Source organism: Anopheles arabiensis, chromosome 3 (genome assembly GCF_016920715.1).
Source record: "Anopheles arabiensis isolate DONGOLA chromosome 3, AaraD3, whole genome shotgun sequence".
NCBI lineage: Eukaryota > Metazoa > Arthropoda > Insecta > Diptera > Culicidae > Anopheles > Anopheles arabiensis.
Window position 1 is genome coordinate 61,783,835 of NC_053518.1, and position 14,339 is coordinate 61,798,173.

General features: G+C 45.1%; 1 long non-coding RNA gene across 1 annotated transcript; it reads right to left on the reverse strand.

Annotated features, from left to right (window-relative positions):
• Positions 1-2,985: 2,985 nt before the first annotated feature.
• Positions 2,986-3,681, reverse strand: LOC120903535. Its single transcript, XR_005739613.1, has 2 exons — positions 3,313-3,681; positions 2,986-3,201 (listed from the first exon to the last, which is right to left on the reverse strand). It is a non-coding gene; the product is annotated as an uncharacterized LOC120903535 (long non-coding RNA).
• Positions 3,682-14,339: the final 10,658 nt, after the last annotated feature.

The window sequence follows — 14,339 nt, forward strand, 5'->3', positions numbered from 1 at the left end:
CTGCAGCGATACGTGGGAGGCCGTCCGCACCGGCGCCAGGACAATCTTCTCCACTCTCCAAGCGAGATGGGATGTTGAGCGTCCACCAACGGCAAGGCGACGCAGGCGGGCCAGACGGCGGGCGAGGGACGCAAATGGTGGTCCTCAGGCCCTGCGGCACGGCAACAACCCGCGCCGCAAGGGCCACCATAAGCTGGAAAGTTACTAATCTTTTATCTCTTTTCTTTTCGTTCTTGCAGCTTTTTTCTCTTCTCTCATCTATTTTCAGCTTTCTTCTATCTCTTTCTCCTTTTTCTTGTTTCCTCTATCAAAATTTCGTTTCAGGAGAACTGCCTCACGGGCTTGGAGTGGTGACAAACGATGCAGACCCCCATTGCCCACCCGAAGCGTGGGCGATAGGCCCAAAGGGACCGCGTCGCACCACGGAAAGCAGCGTAATAAGCAGAATCATCAGACCAGATCGCCGCAGAAGATGCGTCGTGACCCAGGGTGAAACCGCACACACGACTCCGCATGAAGTAATACGCACCACAAGCGTACCGGCCGAGTTGGGTGAGTCGGAGAGGGGATGGAATATGCTCACTCTTCGTTAACAAAAAAAAAAAAAAAAAAAAAAAAAAAAAAAAAAAAAAAAAAAAAAAAAGGGTCTGCGCCAGGGGGACGGGCTTGCCTGTCTCCTATTCAACTTGGCGCTAGAGAGGGCCATCCGCGACTCGAGGGTGAAGACTACTGGAACCATATTCAATAAGTCAACCCAGATCCTGGCATACGCTGATGATATAGACATCATTGTTCTGCGGCTCTCCTATGTAGCAGAAGCCTACCAAGGGATCGAGCAGGCGGCAGAGAGCCTCGGATTGCAGATAAACGAGGCAAAGACCAAACTGATGGTGGCAACATCAGCGGGCCTACCAATAAATAATCCGAATCTACGTAGGCGTGATGTACAGATAGGTGAACGCACTTTTGAAGTCGTCCCAGAATTCACCTATCTTGGGTCAAAGGTCAGCAACGACAATAGCATGGAAGCTGAGTTGCGCGCAAGGATGCTGGCTACCAACCGGTCATTCTACAGCCGGACGAAGCTGGGACTATATAGTACCTATATAGTACCAGTACTCACATACGCCTCTGAGACATGGACACTGTCCAAATCTGACGAAGCCCTCTTAGCCGCGTTCGAGAGGAAGATGCTCAGAAGGATACTTGGCCCCGTATGTGTGGAAGGACAATGGAGGAGCCGCTATAATGACGAGCTATACGAGATGTACGGCGACCTCACTGTCGTACAGCGTATAAAGCTCTCCAGGCTCCGGTGGGCTGGCCATGTTATACGCATGGAAATGGACGATCCAGCCCGTAAAGTCATTTCAGGCCGTCCACAAAGACAGAGGAGGCGCGGTAGGCGTGGAGGCGTCCGCCATTAAGGCTAGGATAACGGACTGGCAGACGAAAGCGCGAGACCGTGAGCGGTTTCGGACACTCCTGAGGTAGTCCAAGACCACAAAGCGGTTGTAGCGCCGGATAAGTAAGTAAGTAAGTGACGACTGTGACCGGTGGTTCCACCTGGAGTGTACGAAGCTTAGCGTACCCCAAACGCCGGATGAACCTTTTTGTGTATCAAGTGCGTTCTACGTCCGAGCACTTCGAAGATGGAAGAACGGGGACCGCTGGCAACAACGATAGGTCGCTTATACAGGAGCTCGTAAAAGCTCTGAAGAATGCAGCGATTGAACCCAACCATGGTAAAAAAGGCGCTTGAGGTGCTCATAAAGAGGGAGAGCATTCTCTCACTACCCAGTTTTGATGGGAAGCCTAAGGATTGGCCGCTGTTAAAAAAACGCTGCTGGATACATCAAAACATGGGAATTTCTCGCAGCTAGAGAATTTGCACAGAATTCAGCGCTCCCTACGATAAATGGACAATTGACTCGAGGATTTTAGAACACGCACAAATAATAGAAATACCTCTGTTGACGCTTCGCTTGAATGTCAATGATAACTTGACGAAAGTGAGTTTCGTCAAGTGAGCATGAGCACGGTAGGAAATGATGAGTAGAGGGTGAGTTGCCACTCGCGTGAGTGGCAATCTTAGAAAAAATTATAAATAGGGCAACATAATGAATACACTTTCTCTTGCACTTTGGAAATTCAAACATATCGGTAAATATTCAGCCCACGCAAAATCATATCCGAAACGTTCGCGATTGTTCAGCCTCTGTAGTTTGATGCTAGTGTGAGATTACCTTTCTTGTAAATGGGAACAAGCCATGCTAGTTTCCATTGACTAGGAAAAATCCCTACACTAAGCGAGCGAGAAAAAAGACGAGTGAGAATAGGAGTGAGGGTATTGCCACATTTTTTCAAAACACAGGCAGGGATGCCGTCGGGGCCTAGTGAAAACGAAGTTTTAAGTTTGGACAAAGTGGATTTTACTAGACTTTCGCTTACAACGACTGAATTACATGATATCATATCAGAGGGCGTGTAAGACAAGCCTACGTCCAAAGGAACCTTAAAAGAACTGGGATTGACAAATACACTAGAGAAATATTTGGCAAACAGATTACATATATCAGGATTGGACGTAGCAGAGGACAGATCAAGAAACAGGGCTAGCAGAGCCTCGCCTAGAGTTCGCAAAACGAAAGAATGACTCAGGATCAATAGAGAGGCGCATTTGAAGACGCCGGATGTAGCGACGATACAGATGGCGATTAAGAAGACGATAAGCCTTAGCCGCATATTTATATACACAAAGATTGTGTAAAGTATTATTTAAACGGTAGGCGCGATGAGCGCGGTTTTTGTCCGATTTTAATAGACGTAAAGCTCTGGTCGACCACTTAGGATTAGGAGCGGGTTTAAGGAGAGGACAGCAGGAAGGGAAGGCGGAAGTGATTACATTAGTAAACGCTGCTACAGCTTGATTTATGTCGCAGTCAGCATCAATAAAGGACCAATCGGTATCAACTATGTTGACAGTTGACAGCTGACGACAGAGTGTGTTTTCTCACTGTGCTCCGCGTAAATTCGTGATTTATTTTGTCGTTTCGGCCTAATTTTCGTCAAACTGCCGCTTAGCTGTGACATAAGCTGTCTCTGGTAGTCCTGCCTTCAATTGTTCGTCACAACCATTCCTGACTTTGCTGTATTCCTGCGTTTGTTCCTGAGTCCTGTGGCATCTATCTGCAACGGCAACTAAAATGGAGGGAGTTTGTTGTGACTGCTCTGTTCCACTTGAATCGCTTGAGTGTGGTATTATGTGCTCGTTCTGTGATGCTGTATATCACTCAGCGTGCACTAAATTACCTTTCACTGTGATCGAAGAGGGAAAACGGACGGCATCTCTTCATTGGAGCTGTGTAGGGTGTTCGAATGCTCTTGGCAACCCACATAGTAAAGCAGTCAAAACAACGGGTATGCAGGTCGGCTTTCAGGCGGCTCTTACTGCCGCTGTCGAGGTGATGAAAGCTGCTTTAGTCCCGCCTGTGATGCACGAAATCCGTGAGGGCTTTGCCAGTTTTGCCGCGGCTCACCAAGCTCCTAGTGAACGCTTCAACGTACCGCCCCCAGATGTCCTCCCGAGTGGAAAGCGTAGAAGGTTGTTCCGTGACGTTGTTGCATCCACGGAAGCCATTGTTGTTGACAATGCTCCACTATACCCTGTAAATACAGACACCGACATTACTCACCAAAGAAATCGCCCTTCACTACCACCAATAATAACAGGAACCGATACCACCATCACGTCGATCCCAACCGTGTCACAAATACCAAGAACAAACTATATGTGGCTACATCTATCTAAGTTAGCTAAAACCGTCACCGTTGACCAGGTAGTGTCGATGGTAAAATCACAGTTGGACACCACGGACGTCATCGCTTTTAGTTTGCTGAAAGCGGGAACAACCTCGGTTAGTTCACTAACTTTTAAGGTTAGAATTATCGCTGCTCTTCGAGATAACCCTACTAGCAATGAGAATGAAAAAGTGTGCGACTTTCAGGCGAGGGGCATGTAGAAGCATGGGGAGACGGTTGGAAATTCGCGGAATTGCTCGGAGGCGCGAGTGTGTTTTGGTTTCTACACAGTTTTTGCACTCACACAATTACACATGTGTGAATGTGTGCGTTCACTTTCAGCCTGCGCGCTCAGTTTGGTTTTCTCGCAGCGGCATGAGGGTATCGGTGTCTCGCTCGCACTAGTGCAGCGAGTGTTCCTCTGTGCGCTCCCCCTTCTTGCCACCACACGAAATCGTCAGTTCAGCTCAAGCGTTCGCCGTGAAAGGCTGCGCGCGTTTTAGCCTAAGTCCCGGGCGATCGAAGTTTCGCTAAGTGTTGAAGTGTTGTGCACATTGAAATGAAGCTGCGCTTTTTTTATCATTTATCCTAAATGTGTGATTTGCGTTGCTTCATTTTAATATTTGTTTGCTTTATTGAACATCAACAACGGTATCCATGCAGTTAGGCGACTATTTTAAATACGGCGATTTTTTTTATATAAATAATGTGTGTGATTTTGTGGCAAGATTGTGTGAAGCTATGTATGAAAATGCCCCTTTATTTTCAATAAAAGTGATAAAATATAAACCAAGTTTGATGTGTTCAAGTTTTTGTTTTGATTCGGGTGCACCAAGTCCGAATGAAGGGAAGCGCACAGCGCGCTACGAAAGAAACGAGCGGGAGGGGTGTCAGTCCAGCGCAGCGCAATTCGCTGGAATCAAGTGGGAGGGGGTACCAGTTCAGCGCTGCGCAAGCCGAAAGAAACGGGAAGGAAGGGGTATGAGGAAAATACGATGAAACAGCGCGAGCGAGCGTTCTTTACAGCGAGAGCGCCTCGTGTATTTTAAAGGCAAGCAAGAGAGCGCATTCTCTCCGTGGTAGCGCTCCATCCGCCATTTTTAATTTCGAGCCCAAAACAACGGACTTTGGATCCGATCTTGGGCCGGGCCCCCACCGCGTGTTTCTACCTACCCCTCGCCTGAAAATTTCGTTCTCTTTGTCTGTCGGGAAAGCACTTACCGCAGGATCTTGGCCGGTCGGGCTCGGTGTGCGTGAGTTTATCTCACTCAGTGTCAGTCCAGCGCAGCGCAAGTCGCTGGAATCAAGTGGAAGGGGGTACATACCAGTTCAGCGCAGCGCAAGCCGAAAGAAACGGGAAGGAAGGGGTATGAGGAAAATACGATGAAACAGCGCGAGCGAGCGTTCTTTACAGCGAGAGCGCCTGGTGTATTTTAAAGGCAAGCAAGAGAGCGCATTCTCTCCGTGGTAGCGCTCCATCCGCCATTTTTAATTTCGAGCCCAAAACAACGGACTTTGGATCCGACTTCGGGCCGGACCCCCACCGCGTGTTTCTACCTACCCCTCGCCTGAAAATTTCGTTCTCTTTCGGGGCGACTTGGGCTTCGAACGACGAGATCCGTTCGCCGCGGTTGTCAGAAGGCGCTCACTTGGCGCTCAGTTTTAAAATAACGTACCATTGAGAGACCGTAAGAAGCGCGCGAAAGAATGAGTTCTACCTGCCGGGGTCGAACGTTCCTGTTTGTATGGGGAGAAATCCGCGAGGTTTTGCGCTGCGGATTTGGAACGAATGTTGTTTTCAATGTAACGTTTTGCTTCAAATTTTGCTTTAAATGATTGAAGTGAATTGAACTTAGAGGTATGTAGCATTTTGAAAATGTTTTGTGATCTATTTCCAATAAAAAAAGTTTTCATCAGTTTTGAAAATTCATATAAAAAACATAAAACAAATCGGAATATAAATATACATACAAATATCTATAATAAAAAGATATATATATATATATATATATATATATATATATATATATATATATATATATATAAATATATATATATATATATATATATATATATATATATATATATATATATATATATATATATATATATATATATATATATATATATATATATATATATAAATCTCGTGTCACGGTGTTTGTTGCGAGCAAACTCCGAAACGGCTGGATCATTTTCAACGAAACTTTGCACACACCTTATGGTGGTATGAGAATAGGTTTTAAGACTTAAAAATCGTTCAGATGTTACACTAAACATAATTTAATAACGATTTTCTAACTCCCATACAAAGAGCAGGATTGTTGTTGTATTGTGTACAGCACTTTGACACTTGGTGTACTTGGCGGTTTACACTCGATGATCGGATCCTGAGGGGATACGGGCACAATATAACTATCCCAAGTAAAAAAAGCAAAAATGGAATATTTTAGTTTTTTTTCGGAATAACTCAGTTTGTCGGGCCAGCTAGTATATATTTAAATATATATATATATATATATATATATATATATATATATATATATATATATATATATATATATATATATATATATATATATATATATATATATATATATATATATATATATATATATATATATATATATATCAATATATATATACATAGATATTTGAATTATCATGTAAAGGTCAAATTTAATGTTTTTCGTATTTTTCATTCAACTCTTATGTTTTTCATTCAACTCTTTAAAATAAAATCAATCAGTATTTTTATACTTTTTTTATAAAGTAAATCCAATCCTGTCGTCCCTCCTAAATTTGAAATAACTTAAATTCAAATTTAAAGAAAGTGAGTAAAGCTACCTTATAATTCATAACAAATCATCCAATAATGATGTAACGAATGAAATCCAATACCAACGGCCAAAAAAATCAAAATTCAAAACTTAAACATCCTTGAATCGTAGATATAAACGTCTTTAGATGCTTGACAGTTGTATCTCATGATTCTCATTCTCTCATGAGCGTCGAACGGATTTCGTCGTTCGAAGCCGGTACTCGCCCCGTTTGTCTGTCGGGTAGGCTTAAAAAAGGAGAGAAAATCGGTACCACGGTTCTCTCCCGCTCCAATATGAAATACACGGTGCGCTCTCTCAATGCTCGCGCCCATGCCCATCCTTTCGTGTGCTTGTGTTTGTTTCTTTCGTGTTGCGCTGTGTGCGTTTCTTTCGTTCAGCGATTGCTCATACTCGTTGCGTATTTTTTTTGTTATCGAAAGCTAAACAAAAACACAAACACGCGTAAATTTTTTTTTCATTACTTTATTGAAACATTTACACTTTAATTTTACACGATTTCACACATTACGTAAGTTGATACACAATATTTGACTAAAATAAAATCGATCGCTCCATCGATGCAAACGTTGAAGTTGCCGAATATCTGCGTAGATCCTGTTGCACACGTTGATTGCTGTAAAAAGGTATGAAATGAAGCTGCGCGATGTACATAACATGCATTACGAATCATTCGCGCAGCTTCATTTGAATTCGCACAACACTTGAACACTTGAACACTTTATAAAATTAAAACACCAAGCGTCCAGGACTTAGGCTGATCAGCACACGTGCGGCCGCTCGCTGCCGATCCTTGAGCTGTACTGACGATTTCATGTGGTAGCAAGAATGAGAGCACACAGAGGAACTTTCGGTGCAGCAGTGCAAGCGAGACACCGATATCAGCACAGCGCTGCGAGCAGATCAAACTGAACGCACTGGCGGAAACTAAACGCACACATTTACAAATTTGTAGCTGTGTTAGTGTCAAAAATGTAGAAACCAAAACGCGCTCTCGCCTCCGTGTATTTCACACCGATTCTCCGCGGAGAGCGCGCTTAACTCTACCCTACTAGCAATGAGAATGAAAAAGTGTGCAACTTTCAGGCGAGGGGCATGTAGAAGCATGGGGAGACGGTTGGAAATACGCGGAATTACGCGGCGGCACGAGCGTGTTTTGGTTTCTACACAGTTTTTGCACTCACACAATTACACATGTGTGAATGTGTGCGTTCACTTTCAGCCTGCGCGCTCAGTTTGGTTTTCTCGCAGCGGCATGCGGGTATCGGTGTCTCGCTCGCACTAGTGCAGTGTTCTCTGTGCGCTCCCCTTCTTGCCACCACACGAAATCGTCAGTTCAGCTCAAGGTGTTATAAATGACAAGGTGAAGTTGTTCAGAGCAAAATGACATTTCTCGACTTGACACATCTCTTCCGGGGGCTCCGGTATAAAAAATCGGGGAAGGCTGGTGCGGGGTAATGAAATTTGTATGCAGAGAGTGACAGATGTCCCCCACAATGTCGCCCAGCAAAAGCGGTAAAAATCAACCTTCTAAATACATTATCCTTGGTTCAGCTCAAGCGTTCGCTGTGAAAGGCTGCGCGCGTGTTAGCCTAAGTCCCGGGCGATCTAAGTTTCGCTAAGTGTTGAAGTGTTGTGCACATTGAAATGAAGCTGCGCTTTTCTTTTACCATTTAACTTAAATGTGTGATTTGCGCTGCTTTATTTCAATATTTTTTGCTGTATTGAACATCAACAACGGGATCCACGCGGTTAGACGGCTATTTGAAATACGACGATTTTTTTTTATATAATGAATGTGTGTGGTTTGGAAGCAAGATTGTGTGAAGCTATGTATTTTATTTAAATGTGCTTTTATTTTCAATAAAAGTGATAAAATGTAAACCAAGTTTGATGTGTTCAAGTTTTTGTTTTGATTCGGGTGCACCAAGTCCGAATGAAGGGAAGCGCACAGCGCGCTACGAAAGAAACGAGCGGGAGGGGGTGTCAGTCCAGCGCAGCGCAATTCGCTGGAATCAAGTGGGAGGGGGTACCAGTTCAGCGCAAGCCGAAAGAAATGGGAAGGAAGGGGTATGAGGAAAATACGATGAAACAGCGCGAGCGAGCGTTCTTTACAGCGAGAGCGCCTCGTGTATTTTAAAGGCAAGCAAGAGAGCGCATTCTCTCCGTGGTAGCGCTCCATCCGCCATTTTTAATTTCGAGCCCAAAACAACGGACTTTGGATCCGACTTCGGGCCGGACCCCCACCGCGTGTTTCTACCTACCCCTCGCCTGAAAATTTCGTTCTCTTTGTCTGACGGGTAGGTTTTTACACACCATGATAAAATATCCCGCTCGTTGTTTGTAGGACCCTCCTACGCGTACAAAACCACCAGTACAGCGCGATGCTTTGTCGGAGATGGTTGTGCGCGTTTCGTTCTAAGTCCCGCACGCAGTGTTTGTGCGTTGATGCGCATTTCGTTATAACCCGTCCGGCAAAATGAGTGTATTTTTTGAGTGATTTGAGTTACGCTGTCGAAATACAGTGCCCCTTCGACGAATGAGTTACACCCTCGCGCGAGCCCTCCCCCCCACCCGTAACGCACGGTGCGCTACGCTGTTGTCAATGTGTTCGTGTTCTTTCGAGCCGCATGCTACGAACACATGTAAAGATAGTTGTTTCTTTCGTTTCTCGTTTTCTTTCATGAATAGACACGATCGCAAATACGCACTTATTCTAACAACAAACACAAACACGGTCATTTTTTATTTCACTAAACACTTTATTGAAACATAAAGTACACTTTCACAACACATTCAGAATCCTTTATACTCACGAATGACGTCATACAGCAAAGTACCGGGTCGAGCCAGACTGCGGGAAACTTGTCGACAATCTGCGTTGACTCTGTTCAGTAAATTCTTACCTGTCTATCCACGCACTGCATGTGCGTCTGTGCACACTGTTTATTCACTGCACACTTCACCAAAACACACCGGCGCACGAGACTTTCAATGAAATGCGCATCAACGCACAAACACTGCGCGCGGGACTTAGAACCAAACGCGCACAACCATCTCCGGCAAAGCGTCGCGCTGTACTGGTGGTTTTTTATGCGTAGGAGGGGGGGACATACGGAGCGATGGTTCGATGCTGTAGTGTAAGCGAGACAACACGATGTGACGAGCAGCTCCAAGTTGAGCTCGCTAAAAGAAGACACACACACATTCACAGACGGCTCGTCAAAGCACGGTATTTGTATTGGTGTTAGTGAAGCGCGCGTGTAAAACAGAATGCGAACTCTCATCGCATTCGCATCGCGCTTCTCCTTGCTTCCTCAAGCTTCCTCATACCCCTCGGCCTGAATCACTCAAAATTTGGGGTCTCATTGTTTGCGTGGGGGGACGGTACTCAAATCACTCAAAAAATACACTCATTTTGCCGGACGGGTATCGATGCGATAGAAATGCCGCAAACAGCTCTCTATCTCGAGGCGGTAGAGTACTAATTGCGGTGAGTTCCGCTCTCCGCTCTCATTGCGCAAACACTTGAATTCGCTTGCATCTGCATTCAGCTCCCGACGTACCGATTATACATTGCTGCTGCCTACCTTCCTCGCAACCATAGCACAGACGAAGGAAAAATAAATGCATTACTGGACACCGTCAACAGCATTTGCGACACACTAGGTCCAAACGACAGATTCGTGCTCGTGGGAGACTTTAACCAACCCGCTCTTTCCTGGTCGCCTGCGCAATCGAATCATGAAACCCCTTTTGTGTTTTTTGAACCTCATACTAGTTCAGTTCGTAGCGCCCAATTCGTCGATGGACTGCACCAGAATGCGCTTTACCAACTGAATAACAACACTAACTCTATGGGGCGCATTTTAGACCTTGCATACGGAAATTGGTCAAGTGCAACAACTTCTTCGCTCATACGCGTCAGCGAGCACCCGCTGCTGCCAATAGACTGCTATCACTCACCGCTCGAATTTGATTTGGAAATCACAGCATCGTCTATGAATCACGCTACCACTGTTACGGAAATAAAGCTCAATTACGCACATGCTGACCTTACTAAACTCAAGAGACTGATCTGCTCCTTCAACCAATCCTTTCAATGCTCTAACTATACATCCATTGACCATGCCACGAACGATTTCTCAGAGTTTATGCGGGCCGCATTGCGTGAATGTGCTCCTATTTAAAAGCCCCATCGCGGACCGCCGTGGGGTGACCGCACATTGCATGCCCTAAAAAAAGCAAAGCGAGCCGCTTATGGCTATTTGCGCGCTAGTCGGTCCACACCGTGTCGGCTTTACTACAATGGTGTTCATGCACTTTATCGACGTTATAATAGAGTCTGCTATCGTCGATATATACGCCAGACTGAACGAAGCTTGCGAAAGTATCCTCGCCGCTTTTGGAGCTTTGCCGACAACATGCGCAAGTCAACTGGCCTCCCCGGGACTATTCGGTATAAGGATAATTGTGCACACTCGCCATTAGATATTTGTGAACTGTTCGCCACGCGTTTCGAGGATAGCTTCATCTCTAACATCACACATCCGGAGACTGTTGCTTCCGCACTCGTGAACACTCCGGCAGATGCAATTCATGTCACGCTACCTATCGTCACCGAGACCCTGGTTACCCAAAAAATCGAGCGTCTAAAGTCGTCATACTCCGAGGGGCCAGATGGTATCCCAGCGACAATTCTCAAGCGTTGTGCCGTATCGGTAGCTCCTGTTTTAACTAAGATTTTTAACGAATCTCTACGCACAGGAACCTTTCCATCACTGTGGAAGGTCTCATGGCTAACACCCATCCACAAAAAGGGCAGCAAAAACGAAGCAGTGAACTATCGAGGTATTACCTCTGTGGGGGATTTGGGGTTAGATGTGATATGCACTTTTAATTGTCCGAACACTGTATATGTTGGTAAGATGTTGTTAATTCACAAGTTTATTTCTAAGTTATTAAGTTCCCTCTCTTTCTCTTCTCTCTCTCTCGCGCGCACGTATGCTAAACGGAATACGATTTCCTCAACATCCTCCCCCCCCCCCCCGTTGAATCAACACTCCTCTGAAGTTGTCTGTCTGATTGGGAGGACGCAAAGCTTAGAGATAGTCCTTTTGAAATCACCATCCTTAGTTCTAACAAAAATTCTCGGACGTTTCCATCCGCTCCTTTCACGATGTCCGTTACTCGCCCTAAACACCATTTACGCGGGGGAAGATTATCTTCCTTCACCAAAACCATAGTGCACAGGGTGATGTTATCTCGTGGTTTAGTCCACTTGGTCTTAGGATGAAGGCCCGATAGGTAGTCCGATGACCATCGATTCCACAAGCGGCGCAGAAACTCTTGTACCTGTTCGTAACGGTCCAGTCGGTTGATAGGTCTCGACTCGTAAGATGGTTCCGCAAGTCCCACGATAGAGCGGTGTATTAGGAAATGTGCCGGGGTCAGAGCTTCATAATCGTTCGGGTCAGAAGACATCGGTGTAAGGGGCCTAGAATTCAAACAAGCTTCGATTTGGGTTAGCAAGGTAGTAAATTCTTCGTAAGTAAGAATAGCGTTTCCGATGGTGGGTTTGAGATGAGTCTTAAATGACTTTACAGCGGCTTCCCACAATCCGCCGAAATTGGGGGAACGTGGCGGTATGAATTTAAATTCGATACTCTCGTTGGCACATGATTTGATAACGGTCTGTTGAAACTGCTGAGTTTGAAATTGTTTTGCTACTTGTGCCACTTCTCGAGAAGCTCCGATGAAGTTTTTCGCGTTTTCACACTCGATCAGCTGTGGTTGACCACGTCGTGACACGAAGCGTCGAAGGGCGGCCAGGAAGGCGTTGGTAGAGAGATCTGCAACCATCTCTATATGTACTGCTTTTACGACCAGACAAACGAAGATAGCTACATAGCCCTTGACTGGTTGAGCTATTCGATTAGGATATTTGTAGAAAATATGACCACATAAGTCCACTCCAGTCCGTAAGAAGGGTAAGGTTGGTGTGACACGTTCCCGCGGCAGGTCTCCCATGAGCTGTTCCAGCGGGGTTGGTCGATTTCGAAAACAGCTCACACAGGAATGACGGAGACACATCAGCATGACGAAGTCTCCCGCCAACATGCAGTAAATCATCGTCCAGGTATGGGGTAAGCGATTTCAGACGGGAATTAGAATCAACTTGGCCAGATTTTTGCAGACTTAAAAATTCGGCACCAAAAACTTCTTTTTGAGCCATTCGTACAAGACATTTGGTTGCCTCTTGAAGTTCTTGTAGAGTGAGGTACGGGTAAAGACGTTTATCTTTGTTAGCTGGTTTGATGTTGTACAAAAAACGACGTATCCATGCAACACGTTGCTGCAGTTTGGGGTAAAATGAGTACAACAAAACTATGGGATTCGTTTCGATGGTCTGGTTAAGTAGTACGGTTCGTTCTTCTAGCACTTCATTGCTAGCTTGATGATCAGGTAAATGTTGCTGAATCGGCCAAAATTCTGGTGACTTAGTCAACCAGTCAGGGCCATGCCATCACGATTGACAGCATGCCAGTTGATCAGGGTTCGCTCCACGATATATAAAATCTGCGGGATTTTGTACGCTAGGAACATGGTGCCAGTTACCAGAAGTCAGGTGTTGAATGTCAGATACACGGTTTGCTATGAAGTTCTTCCAGCGTGATGATGGCGACGACAACCAGTGTAAGACAATGGTGGAATCTGACCAGAAATATGTTGTAAGATCGGCTTGTAAGGATGTACGTACCTTTTGATAAAGTTGAGCGAGCAAATGAGCAGCACACAACTCCAATCTGGGCAAACTTATCTTTCGCTCCTTCTTTGAGTTTCCTATGGGAGCCACACGTGATTTGGAAACAAGTAGGTTAGATGATATGTTTCCGGACTGATCTACTGTACGGACATAAACGCATGCTCCATAGGCCTTTTCGGACGCGTCACAAAAGCCATGAAGCTCTACGCATATGGGTTTGGATGTAGACATCACCCATCGAGGAATAGTAAGATCATGCAGTTGCGCCAGATTGTCACGGATGAACAACCATCGTTGCTCAAATACATTAGATAATGGTTCGTCCCAACTGATCTGTTCCTTCCACAGATCCTGCAAAAAAAGTTTAGCTAGCAAGATTAGAGGTCCGACCAATCCCAATGGGTCGAATAAGCGTGATGTATCTGATAGTACGGTACGTTTCGTGATAAGGTTGTGATCAGGCCATTTAGGTGCATCGATGATGAATTTGTCGCTCGTGGTATCTCATTTTAAACCGAGAGTTTTTATGGGTTTTGATGATTCGTCAAGCTGTAGGATGGATCTTTCGTCTTGAAGCTGTTTAGGAATATTTGCGAGAAGTTCTGTGGCGTTAGACGCCCATTTGTGTAGACGAAAGCCAGCTGAATCGAGCAACGAAATCAGTTGACTGCAGAGTAAAGTACCATGTTCCAGATCGTTTACTCCTGTCAACAGATCGTCCATGTAAAAGTCTCTGTTGAGCACTTTTGAAGCAACAGGGTGTGTATTTTCACTTTCTTTTGCAAGTTGGGTTAAGCATCGGGTCTCTAGATAACGTGCAGCTGAAGTACCATAAGTAACTGTTTTCAGTTGAAATATTTGTACCGGTTTATCTGTATCTGATTTCCAAACTATGCGCTGTAACGGACGGTCTGATTCGTGGACTAATATTT